Source organism: Stenella coeruleoalba (genome assembly GCF_951394435.1).
Source record: "Stenella coeruleoalba genome assembly, chromosome: 14".
Classification (NCBI taxonomy): domain Eukaryota; kingdom Metazoa; phylum Chordata; class Mammalia; order Artiodactyla; family Delphinidae; genus Stenella; species Stenella coeruleoalba.
Window position 1 is genome coordinate 14661445 of NC_137160.1, and position 15811 is coordinate 14677255.

Genomic DNA, 15811 nt, shown 5'->3' on the forward strand with positions numbered 1-15811 from the left:
AGTGGAAAAATTAAAGAAATAAGGCCTAAAATTGATGAAAAATATTAGTCTGCAGATCTCGGGAGCTCAACACGCCTTAAGTACGATAAACACAAAGAGATCCACACCTAGATACATCATAATTAAAGCCCTGAAAGACAAAGACAAACAGAGCTTGAAAGCAACAAAGAAATCTGATTCATCACATGCAGGAAACAAAAATAAGAAGATTCACTGACTTCTCTTCTGAAAAACTGGGTAACAGGAGGCAGTGGGATGACATTTTTAAAGTGCTAAAAGCAAAAAGAGTTAACCCAAAATTTTAAATCCAGCAAAACTATCCTTTGAAAGTAAAGACCTTCCCAATCAAAAACTGAGAGAATTCATACTCATTGATAGCAGATCTGCCGTATAAGAATCACTGAAGGAAGTCCTTCGGGATGAAAGGAAATGACACCTGACAGTAAGGTGAATCTACAGAAAGAAATGAAGAGCATCAGGAATAGTAATAGTAAATATGTGGGCAAATACAAAAGACTGTGTACATCTATATATTTTTTTCTTCATTTCTTTAAAAACCACAAGGTTGTTGAAAACAATAGTTGTTACACTGTATTGTTGAATTTAGACCTTATGTATGTATGATAAATATTACAATATCAGAAAAAGAAGGGGGGGAAGAAACCATATTGGAGCAAATTTGCTCTATAAGTGAAAATTAAGTCAGGATTAACCTAAAATAGATTGTGATAAGTCTCAGTTTTCTTATTTATAAAATATATATCATAATGGTACCTCAGATTATTGTGAGGCCTCAATGAGTATATCTGTATATATAGATACAGATATATTAGGTATATTATGCATACGTGTATATGTGTATATATATTTAGAACTTACATTCTCAGAACAATTTTGGACACGTAATAAATACTATATGTTAACTTTTATTATTGGCTTGAGAATTACATCAAGAAAAAAACAAGGATAGCTACTATTACTGTTTCTGTTTCATATATTAGAAGTCTTATTTAATTCAACAAGATAAATATAATTAAGCAGTATAAATACAGAAAAGAAGAATACATATTCTTTTCTTGATATAATATGATTCACTACAAAAAATCTGAGAAAGGCTACTATGAAAGGTTAGCAAATTGCTGGATGAATAACTAATACCATTCCTCTACACCAGCAGTTACCATTTAGGAAAAAATATACTGTGACTAGGAATAAAATCTAATAAAATGTGCAAGGCCTCTATAATAGACTCCAACATGTTCCCCATTCTCCCCCACCCCTCCCCCACCCCTCTATCAAAAGACATTCATGTCAAATATCTAGAACACATGAGTGTTACCTTATTTGGATAAAGGGTCTTTGAGATGTAATTGTTAAGGATCTTGAGATGAGGCTATGATCCTGAATTAACCAGTGGACCCTAAATCCAATGACAGTGTCCTTGTAAGAGACATGCAGAGGAGAACAGACACAAAGAGGAGGAGCCATGTGACCATGGAGGCAAGGATTGGAGTGATGTGGCCACCAGGCAACAAATCAAGGAATTCCTACAGCCTCCTGAAGCTAAAGAGTGAAACAACTCAATAGAGTCTCCCCTAGAGCCTCGAACGTTAGCACAGCCCTGCAGACATTTTGATTTTGGACTTCTGAACCCCAGAGCTGTGAGAGAATAAATATCTGTTGTTTGAGGCAAGAGAGTTTGTGGTAATCTTTTTTATGGCAGCCACAGGAAACTAATACAGTCTGTATGAAGAACATTTAAAAGTTCTTAAAGGACATAAATGACCTAAATGGATATAGAGATATATCTATTTATTAATGCAACTGCTCAATACCTTTGTTATGTCAATTTTTCCAAAATGATTCCATCAGTGTAATGCAGCTGTAATAAAAATTCTAAGTAAGGAAATAAAAATACCAAAAGATAGTTCTGAAAAAGAATTAGGACTGTGCAAGCAGGGGCACTTGCCCTTCCAAATACTATGACATACCATTACCATCTTTTATTGTTCAAAAATGGTCCAATATTTGCGTTTCCACGTTATATGACTTAGAAGAAGTATTACTATTGAGCATTTTCTCTTTCCTAGAAAGTGCTCGTTTTCCCTTTGAAGGCACATTCCTCCTTATCAAACAGATATTCAGAGGAATCCTGTTACTCTCTCAAAAGTGACTCTAACAAGCTGAAATTTATATTACAGACCACGTGAAAAACCAGTCTTATTCCAGCATCATCATCCCTCTTCTAGAGATGAACTGCACTACATTTACTGTTTGCCTTTTAATAATCTTTTAAAATTTTATTTTTATTTAAATAAACGCCTCAAATAATGGCATTATTTAGAATTACATTTTGTTGCCCATATAGTCCCTAAATCCTGATCAAACTGCTTATCCAAAAAGTCTATGTTATATTTATTCACATGAAACTTTTGAGAGAAATATCAAAGTTTCAGATGCTTTGAGGCACAAAGGAGGTAAAGAATCAGTTAAAGGTCACTGGAGGCCATGAAGAAAGAGACTAAAGACAGTTTGCTAAAAAAGAAGTTCATTTAAACATAGTAATTTGAAAACAGACACAACAGGAGACAATCTATATTATCTTTTATTTTCTCAATCTTTTTGGTTTTACTACTGCCAATTCCACCCCTGCAGTTCAGACCTGGCAGCAAAATCTCTGTTACTTTCCAGCAGCTTTTCACAAGCTGATAAGGAACCAAATTAAAGGGGGGGAGGGAAGGAATTGACTAAAAACTCTGAATTTCCCTTTTTCTCAATGTGTATATTATTTCTTACAGCTTCATCTAGAACATGGTTAAGACGTGACAATGGAAATTTGGGCGTGACCTAGAAACGTCTCCAACTGTGAGTAACATAAACCTTCATCTTAATGGTTTTATGCATCCATATAATGCCTTCAGCAGTGTTGTGTATATCTTGGAAGCATAATGCCTGTTAGTCAATTCATCCTCATGTCCTTCGAAGGTGAAATCCTTTGATATGTGGTATTGCACCAGGAGAAATCACATTCCAACTATTATCTTACGTACTGCAGTTATTTGAGGAAAGCCATCTGTCATATATTTTTTGGGTGGAAAATTACATACTCAAGATGGATTTTTAAAAAACATACTGTTGCCATGCTTTGTCTGACAAGGGTTTATTTTTTCAGATTGAAACAGTAAGTCTTACTCATCTTCAGTGTTATTTGTATAAAACAAATCCCAATGAACTGCTGTGTTTTAAGTATCTCATTGTGATTCACACCAGTGATATTCAGCACACCTTCCTGAAACATCAGTTCTGGAATAGATTGATCAATATGTCTATTTGGATCGAGTTCTGTATTTACAGTTGTTTCAGAATTAAAGAACTACGTTTTCCAGAGTTCTTTAGTTTGCCAAGTGAGTTCAAGTAATGACTCTCTGCTATCCTTTTTTAAGCTTAGTTTGTTGAAAATGTTTTCTAATGAGACTCACCAAACATTTTCAAAAATGAGTTGTCTAGGGTTTCTTCATGTTCCTAATATATTTCTCTTTACTAGATTTGGATCCCTTCCAGTGGGTTTTTACTTAGATTGTGATATTTCCCTGTTCAGTTCTGCACTTCAATTTCTCTTAAGCTAATAATTTATCTTCTGATTAGCAAGTTGCTTCTTTAGCTGTAGGCTGCTTTGTCGGTACTAAACCCTAAAAGTAAGCATTAGACTTTGAAGGGAACTTATTTCCCCTGTAGAGTTTTTCTGAGACTAGAGGAAATTGATTGATTTCTTTGACCATTGATTAACTTTGACCAGCATCAGATATTTCCTTCTAAACACCCTGGGTGGCAGAGAAATTTTCAAATACTCCAAAGCCAATCACGTTCCCTTACTGGCCTACTCGTACCATGAATTGGAGCGACTGCAACTGAGCTTGCCTAATGTGGAGCTGCTAAAGGTCAAGTTTTATCAGAAGCTCTCCAGTTTTCTTCTGTAGCTATAAGGGGGAGCTGGGGGAGAGAGAGAGAGAACACACTGTGGAATTAGTTTTTATGCATATTCTTAACTTCTTTTCCTTGAATCAGGAGTCAGTCCCTTCTGTGACCGTACACTAGATTTTAGGGTACGAGTTCTGAGAAAGCTGATAGAACCCCAAGTATCTGGCCTCAAATGATGATGCAAGCAGCCTACAGATAATTAGGAGGAGAGTTGAATAACAAAGCTTATATTTCCTGAAGAGGTTCTTCACTTTGTCAAAACTTATCTCACCTATTTAAAATCAGGTAGAAATCTTGATGTCATTTAAAATGACATTTAACGCAAAGTCATCTCATCTTGGTGAAAATCTGTTCTTGGGACTTAGTAGTCTAAACACCCAAGATCCTGAATCACATGCTATCACAGGACATTGTTGTTCTCCCCTGTAGCTCTAAGCCTACTCATCAGCTTCTCTCATTATCACAAACACATTTATGTTTTCTATTTGTACCAACTTTTGGATTAATACCCTGAAACAGAGCAAAGTTTACCTCCAAGACTATACAAATTGACAGTCAACAAGGTATCAAAAAACATGTGTGTGATTCTTATTTTTAGAGTTTTATCCCATTTCTCTCCTTAATAAGCTTCATTTCACTTATTCCCTTTAACTCTTGTTCAAGATCTAATGAAGTTTGTTCTCTTAGTCATGCAGAAGAACCCATGCAGGAAGCAGAACTATTAGAAGACAAAAAAAAGTTAATAAAAACAAAACTGATTTTAATATGATACTTGAACCTATCACTCATATCTTTATAGAGTATACAGCAAAAATAGATTAAAAATTTTATTGATTTTTGCTTTTATCTTCACAGTTTTTCCTTTTCCTTAATGTATTTTATTGTTCTTCTGACTTCTTGATTTCTTCATCTGTTCTTTTTTTACCTTCGTTAATTTCCAAATGCCTTTACGGCATTAGAGTTTCCACTGAGTAATCCCCCTTCTCCCAAACACACACACACACACACACACACACACACACACTCTCTATCCTCCTTTTGATGTTAATTCAGTTCAACACAAAGTATTAGAAATGGTGCTGCCTACTCATTGATCAAATGAAAATGCAATACTAATATATTATCTATTACAATTTAGATATTGTATTATCCATAAATAAGAATATTTAACCAGTTTGTTGTGCCCAAAGGGCTTGGGCTGTATGATTTACTCTACCAGCCAAATGGAGGGTCAGATTTTTTGAAGACCATCTTGAATTCCTCAAGTTCATTACTGGGATTGATATTTTTAGGAGTTTGTTTCATCAGTTATTATTTGTAACCTCAGCAAACGTTTTATTCCTTTAGACTCTTTGTAAGGAGATGTTGTTTACTAAAGGTATTGGTGAGTCTTAAATTGTGAGAAAATGTAATTAGTTGTCTCACAGAATAATTAGCCTTCGTTCTGGCTTGCCATTGAAGAGCATGGTCCCACACAGAGGGTAAAAAAGAAAAACCTCGGGAACTTCCAGTATATTGTCTCCATGTATTGTTTAGATAAATAGTCATTTTTGCATGTTGCACTTTTTCTAGTGTAAGGACTCTTTCCTTCAGTTACACATATTGTCTAAATATGTATCACTGTTGGTAAGGTTATTGTACATATCTTTACATCACTGTTTTAATAGTACTAAAGTGGCTGAGAGAACTGAATATAGATTTAGGGTGATGATTGCCTCTAGTAAAGCTTAGACAAGTCATTTTATCAATAAACAGAGTATAATAGGCTAAATCAGAAACGTCAACGCTTGAATCTGTAAAGAAGAAAAGTGTGGTAAAAAGGAAAATAAACAATAGCGTTCAGTGCAGAGTGTGACCCACAGGATACTTTTATTCCAGTGGTTTGGGGGAGGTGCTCTCTCTTTCATGCTGCCATTACCTTGCTCTCAGGACCTTGCACTCCTGGCAGCTTTAGTGGGCCTTCTTGCTTCTTAACATTATCTGAATAACCTCAGTTTAGTATCTTTCCTAAAATGTAACTTCCCAGTTTTGCTAAGATTTCATCCTTTTGTCCAGAAGTTTGGGAGTAATTAGGTGAGTGAGGTTTTGTATAATGGTAAAGCCTTGTGTAATTCTAGAATGACTGTTCCAGTTAAATGTGTTCCTGTATCACTGGATAGAAAAGTTGCAGTATCCCAGGTAGGAAACACAAACTCTAATTTTTTTTTAGTCTTGTGAATGCTGTGACGTTTTTGATAAGAAAATGCTTCAAAACGATATGCAATAGTACACATATTATTAGTAGGTCATGTTTATGTTCCATAGAAAGAACCAGTGTTACAAAATTTGTTTGGTGATGATTGTTTTCCCATAAGTGTATTAGTTACATATGAGGCGTGAATTGCCCATCCTCTGCTATTCTAGAAAAGTTTTCCCACTGGTGTTTATTTAATGTCACGGCCAATTTGTCTGTATTGTGATGGCTTGCTTCAGGAGGATTTGGCAAGTATTCATTTTAGAGTTTGTCAGTTTGTTTTCTGGTGCTAGCTAGTAACCATTCTGGTTCTTGCCAGATCTTACCTTCAAGGATCCTACAGTTCAATAACTCCAGTGATTCTTCTCAGAATTTGAGGAACCGCACTTTTTACACCCTTAATAGAAAACTTTAGTTTCTCCATTGAACTTTTTTGTTTTTTTGATTATTGCATTCTAGAAGAAACCAAAACAGCCTATTTAGCGTGGTGATATTCTAAAATCTTTCTATAATCTTTCTAAAGTGTTTCCATTGTATTTAAAAATACTTTCATGTTATCCATAGTGAGCCTTTACTTAATGACAGTGATTATTTTAGGTTTTGTCAGAATATCACATACTTCACGTCTGTTGTTCATTTTATAGAGTACCTGAGGAGATTAAGAGACTTCTTTGTTTCTCTAACATCTCAAAGAAGCGTGTTATTCTAAAAACATACCAGTACATATATTTACTCTTTTATTTTAGTAATTTGACGTGCAGTAGAAAGGACCACAGGTTTGCCATTTGAATTTATTTGGCTTCCAGTGAAAAAAAAAAGGAATCTACCAGAGACTTCAGGGACTAGACTAGATATTCCTTACCAGCCTGGTATCCTTTTTTAAGATATGACCCACAAAAAAATTAAATCAGAATTTGGTATAAGAGCTTCCAAAATAACTGTTCATGACCATGCCTAGAATAGGCAAGAAGTAAAAAACACACAATTCTGCTCTATTGTGTGTTACAGAGTTGCTGCTTTAAGAGTGTTATGCAAGTGGGTATTGTTATAAGAAGGATAATATAGCAATAATTCATAATCAGTAATCAGCTAGTAGAAAAATGTTGGGATTTTTTAGCAATAAGTATTCACTCTATGTAATAACATGCGATTTAATGATCCTTGTACAAGATCTGAAGATGTTTTGGCTAATTTATTTGAAGCCTATAATTGCTCTGAGCCAAGAAGTCTCAGCCTTGGCCTGTTATTGAGCAAAGTCTAAGTTTTTATACACACACGAAAGGAAAGATTTATGATTGTTACTAGTTTCTTAGGGCTGTTGTAACAAATTACCACCAGAGTAGTGGCTTAAGACAAATAAATTAATTTTGTCACAGTTTTGGAGGCTAGAAGTCCAAAATCAAGGTGTCATCAGGGTAGATTCCTTCTAGAGGCTCTGAGGGAGAACTGGATCCATGCCTTTCACCTAGTGTGCGGTGGTGGCCAGCAATCCTTGCCATGCTTTGGCTTGTAGACTCATCATTCCAGTCTCCACCTCTGTCTTCACATGATGTTGCCCTCTCTGTGTCTCTGTCCGTCCTCTCCCTTTCTTATAAGGAGTCAGTCATTGGATTCAGGACTCACCCTAATCCAGTATGACCTCATCTTAAAACATTACATCTGTAAAGACCCTATTTCCAAGTAAGGTCAGATCCTGAAGTTTCAGATGCGCATGAAATGGGGAGAGGGGGAGACAGTATCAAACCCACTACAGCCATCACCTAGGAATCATCAATAACTGCCACAGTGAGACTGCCTATGTTTATAGACGCTTTTGCCCATAGAGATACTGTGACCATAGCTAATTCTTTGGTACTTTCTTGATTCATAAATAGTACAGGCATTCTGAATTCTACATCAGTTATTCTATGACTGTGTATAGGAAAATTTATAAAGACTTCTAAAGTAATCTCTCTGAAATATGTTTTATCTGGAAATTCCATGTGTAAGGTAGTTCCTGTCTAGTAAATCTGTAGGAATTACGTCACAGTGGGAAAAGGAATCTTCTTCTAATAAGGATCCTAAAATAAATGTTAAAGATTGGGATTTGGGAAAGCATTTGGGGATTGTTAGAAATTTCTGTACTTGAGTGGCTCTAGTAAGCAAAGCATATAAAGTCCATTCATCTTCAGTCTCTTTAAAACTGGCGGTACACCGTCAAGCTCATGTTTTTTAAGTCTTTTTCACAATCTGGCGTAACCAGTCACTTGCACTTTAGGCCACAGTGTCTCTCCTTCATTCTTACCCTTTCTCTCTTTTCGTGTTTTAATTACAAGTCAGTTTGCCTTTTTTCTTGTTTTTCAAGTATCTTCAAAATTTTTCTCTGATGGATCCAATGTTCTGTAGTAATAGTGGGTTAATGGTAGATATCGTGACAACCAAATAATGAATAAAGCTGTAATGTTGTTTATCGTTACTTTTATAATCAAGAGTAAAGGAAGGACAGGACATATTGAAATGCTCTTAGCTACCCTACAGCGGAGTCACTGGCAGGTTTGCTGAAGTTGTTCTTATGCTCCTCACCCAGTGTGGGACTTCGGTTCTTGCAGTAGCTCTTCTGTTTACAGTATTTACAGGTATCTTTACAGAGAGAGTCTTTTAGTTATTTGATCTAAAGAGCCTTAATTTGTATTGATTTATATTTTTAAACTTTTTAAGACTCTCTGGGAACATCCACCCACAAACTGGATATTTTCTAATTGGTGATTTTTTATTTCAATTTGTTAACTTATTTCCTGATTCAGTTTTGAGTGTATTTATAACAAGAGAGGATAGGTCTCCCTTTACTTAAGTTCTTAAGTCTATTCCAGAATACAGTTTGAGTTTCCTAAACTCTATTTTTATCTTTATTTGGTTTATAATTTTGAGTCTTTGTCCGATTTCCTTTAAGGAGGAGGCTTCTGAAATTTTTTTACGTGGTATATTTATTTATCTTGCACTCTCAGAGCGCTTGTTTTCACACACCTGGGTCACTTAAATCTTCTCTTTCTTACCTTGCTAATAATGTTAAATGATTTTTCTCATCTGAGTGAAAAAGAGTTAACTGGTTTAGGTACACAACTGTAGTCTGGGACTATAACAATCTAATGAAATTCTGAATTCTGCCACAAATTTTTGCCTGTCTTCCTGAGGTTTAGAAACATTCATAATCTGTAGTCTTTACTTGGCTCTTTCCCAGGGTTTTAATTTAACTATTTTAGATCTATTTTCTTCCTTGAAAATGTGATTGTGAGAAAACCCTGAAAAGGGAGAAGCTCACTTAGGAGATCATGTAAAGCTGGAGAGAGAGAGAGAGACAGAGACAGAGACAGAGAGAGAGAGAGAGAGAGAGAGAGAGAGAGACGTAAGTAATGGAGAGAGAGACAGAGACAGAGAGAGAGGGAGAGAGAGAGAGAGAGACGTAAGTAAGATAGATTTCAGAAGGTTACAGAGTCTTGCAATAAATTATCTTGGAGTTTTCATTGTAACACATATCACAGATACAGGGCTAATTTCTTACAATGAGTAAAAAAAGATGACAAGATTAAAACTCAATTAAAAATGGGCAGGAGACATAAACAGTTCACATTATCCCACAGAAACAAAATGATTATTTCAAGTGGCTTTTGAATACAGAACTCTGACTGAATACCTTAATGAGAATATTCTAAGAACAATAATAATTAACAAGAGCAAAACCTACAGAGAAATCTTTAACTTACCCAAGTTTGTTTATTGTTGTTATCGGTATTAATGTAGTAAATCTCAAATTGTTTTGTGGGTATTGTAGGAAAAAGCAAATGAGTAAATAAGTTTTTAGGAAAGAAATAAAATTATGGAATGGGGGAAGGTGAGAACCCTATGGTGTTGGATTCGAATTGAAGGTGTTTAAATAAATATTTTTAGATATGACTACTCAAAGGACACAGAGCATTCGTGTAACATCCGTATAACAGTGGACCCACCTTGCTCCCAGAATGGGATTTCTAAATATCACATCTAACTAAATGAATTTGGAACTTCTTAAAAAATATTTGTTTCCATGTCTAGACACAGAAAGTATAAGGTATGAACTAGCTTGTTGCATCATAATGGAAGAAAGTGGTGAGTACATGCCAAAAGAATAGAACCTAGAATCCAGCTTCAAGGACTCCCAACAGTCAAATTTTGAACAGTTTGAACATCAAAGTAATGATGACTGTAATGAATTCATCACAATGAATTTTTTAAAACTCAGTAGTCCATTGTTATAATAAAAAAAAAGAAGGGGAAAGGAAATCTCTTTACAGAAATATTCCAGATAGTAAATGTAGAATGAATAGAACTTTTAAAATCATGATTTTGCAAACATCCAGCATAATAATTGATTCATCAAGGATTTTCAACAATTATAAAGCCATTGGCAAAAATGTTACTGGGGAATAGGATTTTCATCTGGTCTTATAGTTTCACTGCATGGAAAACTTATTAATTGCAAAGACAAAGGTTCCTTGTGCAATGGAGAAATATCTTGGACACCACCCTAAGCAAATGATCAAATATTGTTACCAATAATGGGACAAAATACTTTTTATATTTGGTATAATTGGAAGTACATAACCTATGTAAAATCTTTGTCAAAAACATACAACCTGAACCTGATCATAAGGAAATAATCAGACAAATTCAAAGTGTGGAATATTCTTCAAGACTGCTGACTTTCACTCTTCAAAAATGTCAGTGTTTCAGACAGACATAAATGGTGGGAGACTGCTCTAGATTAAATGTGGTTAAAAGTACCAGATGGTGAATATATGATCTCTCATGGATCTGGATTTTTAAAAGAGCAATAATATCATTGGAATAATGGGGTAAAATGGAATGAGGACTTTATGTTAGAAAATATAATTAAGTGGTATATTATTGATGTTGATATTGTAGTTATGTAAGAGAAAGTCCCATTTTTTTTAGGAAGTGCACACTGAAGTATTTCAAAGTAAATTTTCACAATGTCTAAGCCTTACTTTCCAATGGTTCACCAAAAGTCTAAGTAAATCAGTAGTTAGATGGATAGATAGAGAAAATGTGAAAAAATATTTTAAAGCAATATGTCAATTTATATGAAAGATATCTATAGTGTTCAATGTACTACTTTCACAACTTTTTTGTAGATTCAAAACAGTTTTAAAGGCTGTCTTGAATATAGTTTACCTGGGAATAAATCTAGTGAAAAATAACAAAACTGAGTTGAAAGACATTAAAAAGGAACCAGACAAAAGGAGAAATATGCTCAGTTCCAGATATGGAGTCTCAATAGCATAAAAATATCAGTCAACCTCCAAAATTAAAAAAAATGACAGTACCAAGAGTTATTAGCAAGAATATGGAGTATCAGAAGCTTTAATGTACTGCCAATGTGAGTATAAATCAATTTGGAAAACATTTAGTAATAACTATGTAGTAAATTGAAGCTACCATAGCTTTAGTTCCACTTATATACCCAAAGGAAGCTCAGTAGGAACAACAAACAGGAATGTTTACAGAAACATTTTTTATAATAGAAAAGTACACCTATGTCTACCAATTGGGGATTGCATGAAAAACGTAGCATATTCATATAATACTATACCACAGTGAGAGTGAATAAACTAAATTTCACATTAACACAACCAAATCTTACAAATACGTTTTTTTTTAACTGAAGAAGGAAAAAAAAGAATAATATACTGTATACAGTATGATACCTTTTATATAAGTTTTTTTAATATGCAAAATAATCTCATACATTATTTAAGGAGACATAAATATAGCATAAATTAGAAAATATGCATGGCAGTGGTAAATACAATTTCAAAATAGTGGTTTTCACAGACAACAAGAGTGTGGACATTAGCAGGAGGAAGTTGTATACAATGGACTCTTTTGGTCTTGTTTTGTTTCTTAACCTGGGGGTTGCAACAATGATGCTTGTTGTAATTCTTTTTAAACATTAGGGGATAACTTTAATTTTTCACAATAAATTATTTTAAAAGGAGATTTTGAATAGAGCTTCATGGTACCTTCAGGTAGTATCCCTTTCCCATGAATACAGAAGTTATTGCACATGCAAAATGAGAACAGTTGTTTTCAGTCCCCAAAATGGTACTTAATCACTTAGTATAGGATCCTCTGTGACATACCACAGGTAACTTGAAATATATCATTGCCCCTAGGTCACCCAGGTCCAAACAGGAAACCCAATGACTGGTCAAAATATGTATATTTAGATTAAATTATAGCTTGAATTTGAGGATACTATGGACCAAAGTATTCAGGAAAAAAATGGCATTACATTCGTTTTCAAAATCATATATGTATCTGAAAAAGCTTTATGTATGAGGATCTTCTAATCCATGTAAACATTTGTACACTTTTATTGAAACGTTCCATAGCTATACTTTGCTGAATCTTCTGTTTGTGAGTTTTTGTAAAAGTTAAAATTTACTCTGCAGGCGAGTAAAAATTCCCTGGGGTTTTCTTACAAAGATTTTGGAAAATATTTAAAGGTAATGTTAGTCTAAAATTACAGATGGAATGTATTATAATTCAAATACGTTTTAATTCAAATGCATTTGAATCCTTTTTTGAGTTGGTTCTTATGGACAGCAGACAATATTGTAAAATGTAGACATCCAGAGATCATTTTAATTGAATTTTTGCTAGAATTAAAAGGATTTTGATGATTTTTTTTTACTTGACCATACTTACTGAAATCTTTGTTTCTGAAAACTCTTTTGGTGAAAAATAACTTAATAAGTCTTGTATTTATCCCAAAGCCCTTAAAACATGATTTAACCCTAAAGCTACTTCTGATATAGAAGAATAATGATACTATCATGAAAATTAAGCATTCAAGAAGAGTTTTCACCAAAATGTCAAACGTTTGCATTTGTCTGCATTTTTCCTTTTATTGTTAATGGTCACTTATATGGAATTCTATATCATGCCCTTGAATTGGCACCCCCTTAGAGGAAGGTGGGATTCCTGCTTCTCTCCTCCCCTCTCCTCTCATCTTATTATTTGACACCCAGCAGTACTCACAGTTGAGGTGGGGTGGCTCAGGAACATTGGGGCATGCATACATTGAAGACAATTTCAGGGTATTTGAGCTAAAAAGTCTAAAATAAAACAAATAGAACCTTCTAAATTGGAAGACAATATTGTAATTTGGACACATATTGTAGGACAATACAGCTAGTTGAAAGAGAAGAAAACAGTATTAATAAAATCTTTTATTAAGGAGAAGTTAAAAGATGCTTAATTAAATTGGAAATATAAGCATGAACCCATGATGTTTGCAGGGAAACGGAGATAACTGTTATTTTTCTATGGCGATCTAAGTGAGTTAGGTTGTGGAACAGCTGTATGTTTGCCGTTAGTGCCTGCATTTTTGGTCTGTTGTACTATTTTCCACCACTAGGGACCAGAGCTCCTTGGAAAGTGGCATAACATGTTGTAGCGCAGAATTCAGATAAGCCTGACATTCTGTTGTCAAAAAGTAAGAATGCTTTCAGAGGACCTGGTTATAGTGTTAACAACAATGAAGAAGTTTAAGAGAAATCCTTATCTTCCACCTGTTTAATCTGTTGATTTCTGAGATAGTTGTCTGTTCTTCCATTTTTCCCATTGGCATTATATTTTCTGAAGATATACAGTGAGCTGCTTAAATATACCTGCATGTTATGTCTTCTTTGTGGTGTGTTCCTTTTTTCATAGTGAAAAATCCCTCTTTGTTCAATTTGAAGATTTTTTACATTTAATTGAGATTCATCTAATATTCATAAGTCTGTACCCGATCTAGTTGTGCCAACATTTACCTTCTCCCCAGCATGGCCTCCTGCTCTACCCAATGTGTAAGGGGTCGTTACAAAACTCTAATTTTGTGATACCACCCCTTCCACACTCAAAAAGTTAGTCTTTTTTTTTTCATTATCACCATGAACTGATGACAATGTCAGTGACACTTCCCCCCAAAGCATTTTGTTGATCTAATTTTAAAGTAATTGCTACAATTACTATTGAGTTTTAATATTATATATATACATATTTTTTTTTTTTTTTGCGGTACGCGGGCCTCTCACTGTTGTGGCCTCTCCCGTTGCGGAGCACAGGCTCCGGACGTGCAGGCTCAGCAGCCATGGCTCATGGGCCCAGCCACTCCGCAGCATGTGGGATCTTCCCGGACCGGGGCACGAACCCGTGTCCCCTGCATCGGCAGGCGGACTCTCAACCACTGCGCCACCAGGGAAGCCCGTGTTTTAATATTATATTTTTAAACTTCAAGTTAGCACATTTTTGTTACTTATTCTTTATTAGCATTGTATTCTATACGTAAACCAAGTGGGAGAATACCCAGTTTATCCTAGTTCCCACCTATATATTTGGACTCAGCTGCTTGCATTTCGTTCAAGGGTTAAGTTTCTAACAGTTTAAAATTCTTTATACTTTCTTTGGATGAAGTTTCCGTCTCCAACTCCTGTGGTACTACATTTTCTTACATTTAAACAGTAGATGCAAAATAGATAGTAACCATACAATGATTGTAAAGATGAAGAAACGATGTGTGTTACTTCAACTCGGTCACAACTTTGGTCACAACTTTGATGTGACCACTTGGAGTTTTATTTGTGTTTAAAAGTTAAAGACAGCCTCTTCAGTAAGTGGTGCTGGGAAAACTGGACAGCTACATGTAAAACAATGAAATTACAACACTCCCTAACACCATACAAAAAAATAAATTCAAAATGGATTAAAGGCCTAAATGTATGTCCAGACACTATAAAACTCTTAGAGGAGAACATAGGCAGAACACTCTATGACATAAATCACAGCAAGATCCTTTTCGACCCACCTCCTAGAGAAATGGAAATAAAAACAAAAATAAACAAATGAGACCTAATGAAACTTAAAAGCTTTTGTACAACAATGGAAACCATAAACAAGATGAAAAGACAACTCTCAGAATGGGAGAAAATATTTTCAAATGAAGCAACTGACAAAGGATTAATCTCCAAAATTTATAAGCAGCTCATGCAGCTCAATATCAAAAAAACAAACAACCCAATCCAAAAATGGGCAGAAGACCTAAATAGACATTTCTCCAAAGAAGACATACAGACTGCCAACAAACACATGAAAGAATGCTTGACATCATTAATCATTAGAGAAATTCAAATCAAAACTACCATGAGATATCATCTCCCAGCAGTCAGAATGGCCATCATCAAAAAATCTAGAAACAATAAATGCTGGAGAGGGTGTGGAGAAAAGGGAACCCTCTTGCACTGTTGGTGGGAATGTAAATTGATACAGCCACTATGGAGAACACTATGGAAGTTCCTTAAAAAACTAAAAATAGAAATACCATATGACCCAGCAGTCCCACTACTGGGCATATACCCTGAGAGAAACCATAATTCAAAAAGAGTCATGTACCACCATGTTCATTGCAGCTCTATTTACAATAGCCAGGACATGGAAGCAACCTAAGTGTCCATCGACAGATGAATGGATAAAGAAGATGTGGCACATATATACAATGGAATATTACTTAGCCATAAAAGA

The 15811-nt window shown here is 34.8% G+C and overlaps 1 long non-coding RNA gene across 1 annotated transcript in view; it reads left to right on the forward strand.

Moving 5' to 3' along the window:
* Window positions 1-3110, forward strand: part of LOC307197325 — a 109546-nt gene extending 106436 nt beyond the window's left edge. Inside the window, exon 3 of the long non-coding RNA XR_013831368.1 lies at window positions 2799-3110. This is a non-coding gene — a long non-coding RNA (uncharacterized lncRNA). The remainder of the gene's footprint in view (window positions 1-2798) is intronic.
* The last annotated feature ends 12701 nt before the right edge of the window (window positions 3111-15811 follow it).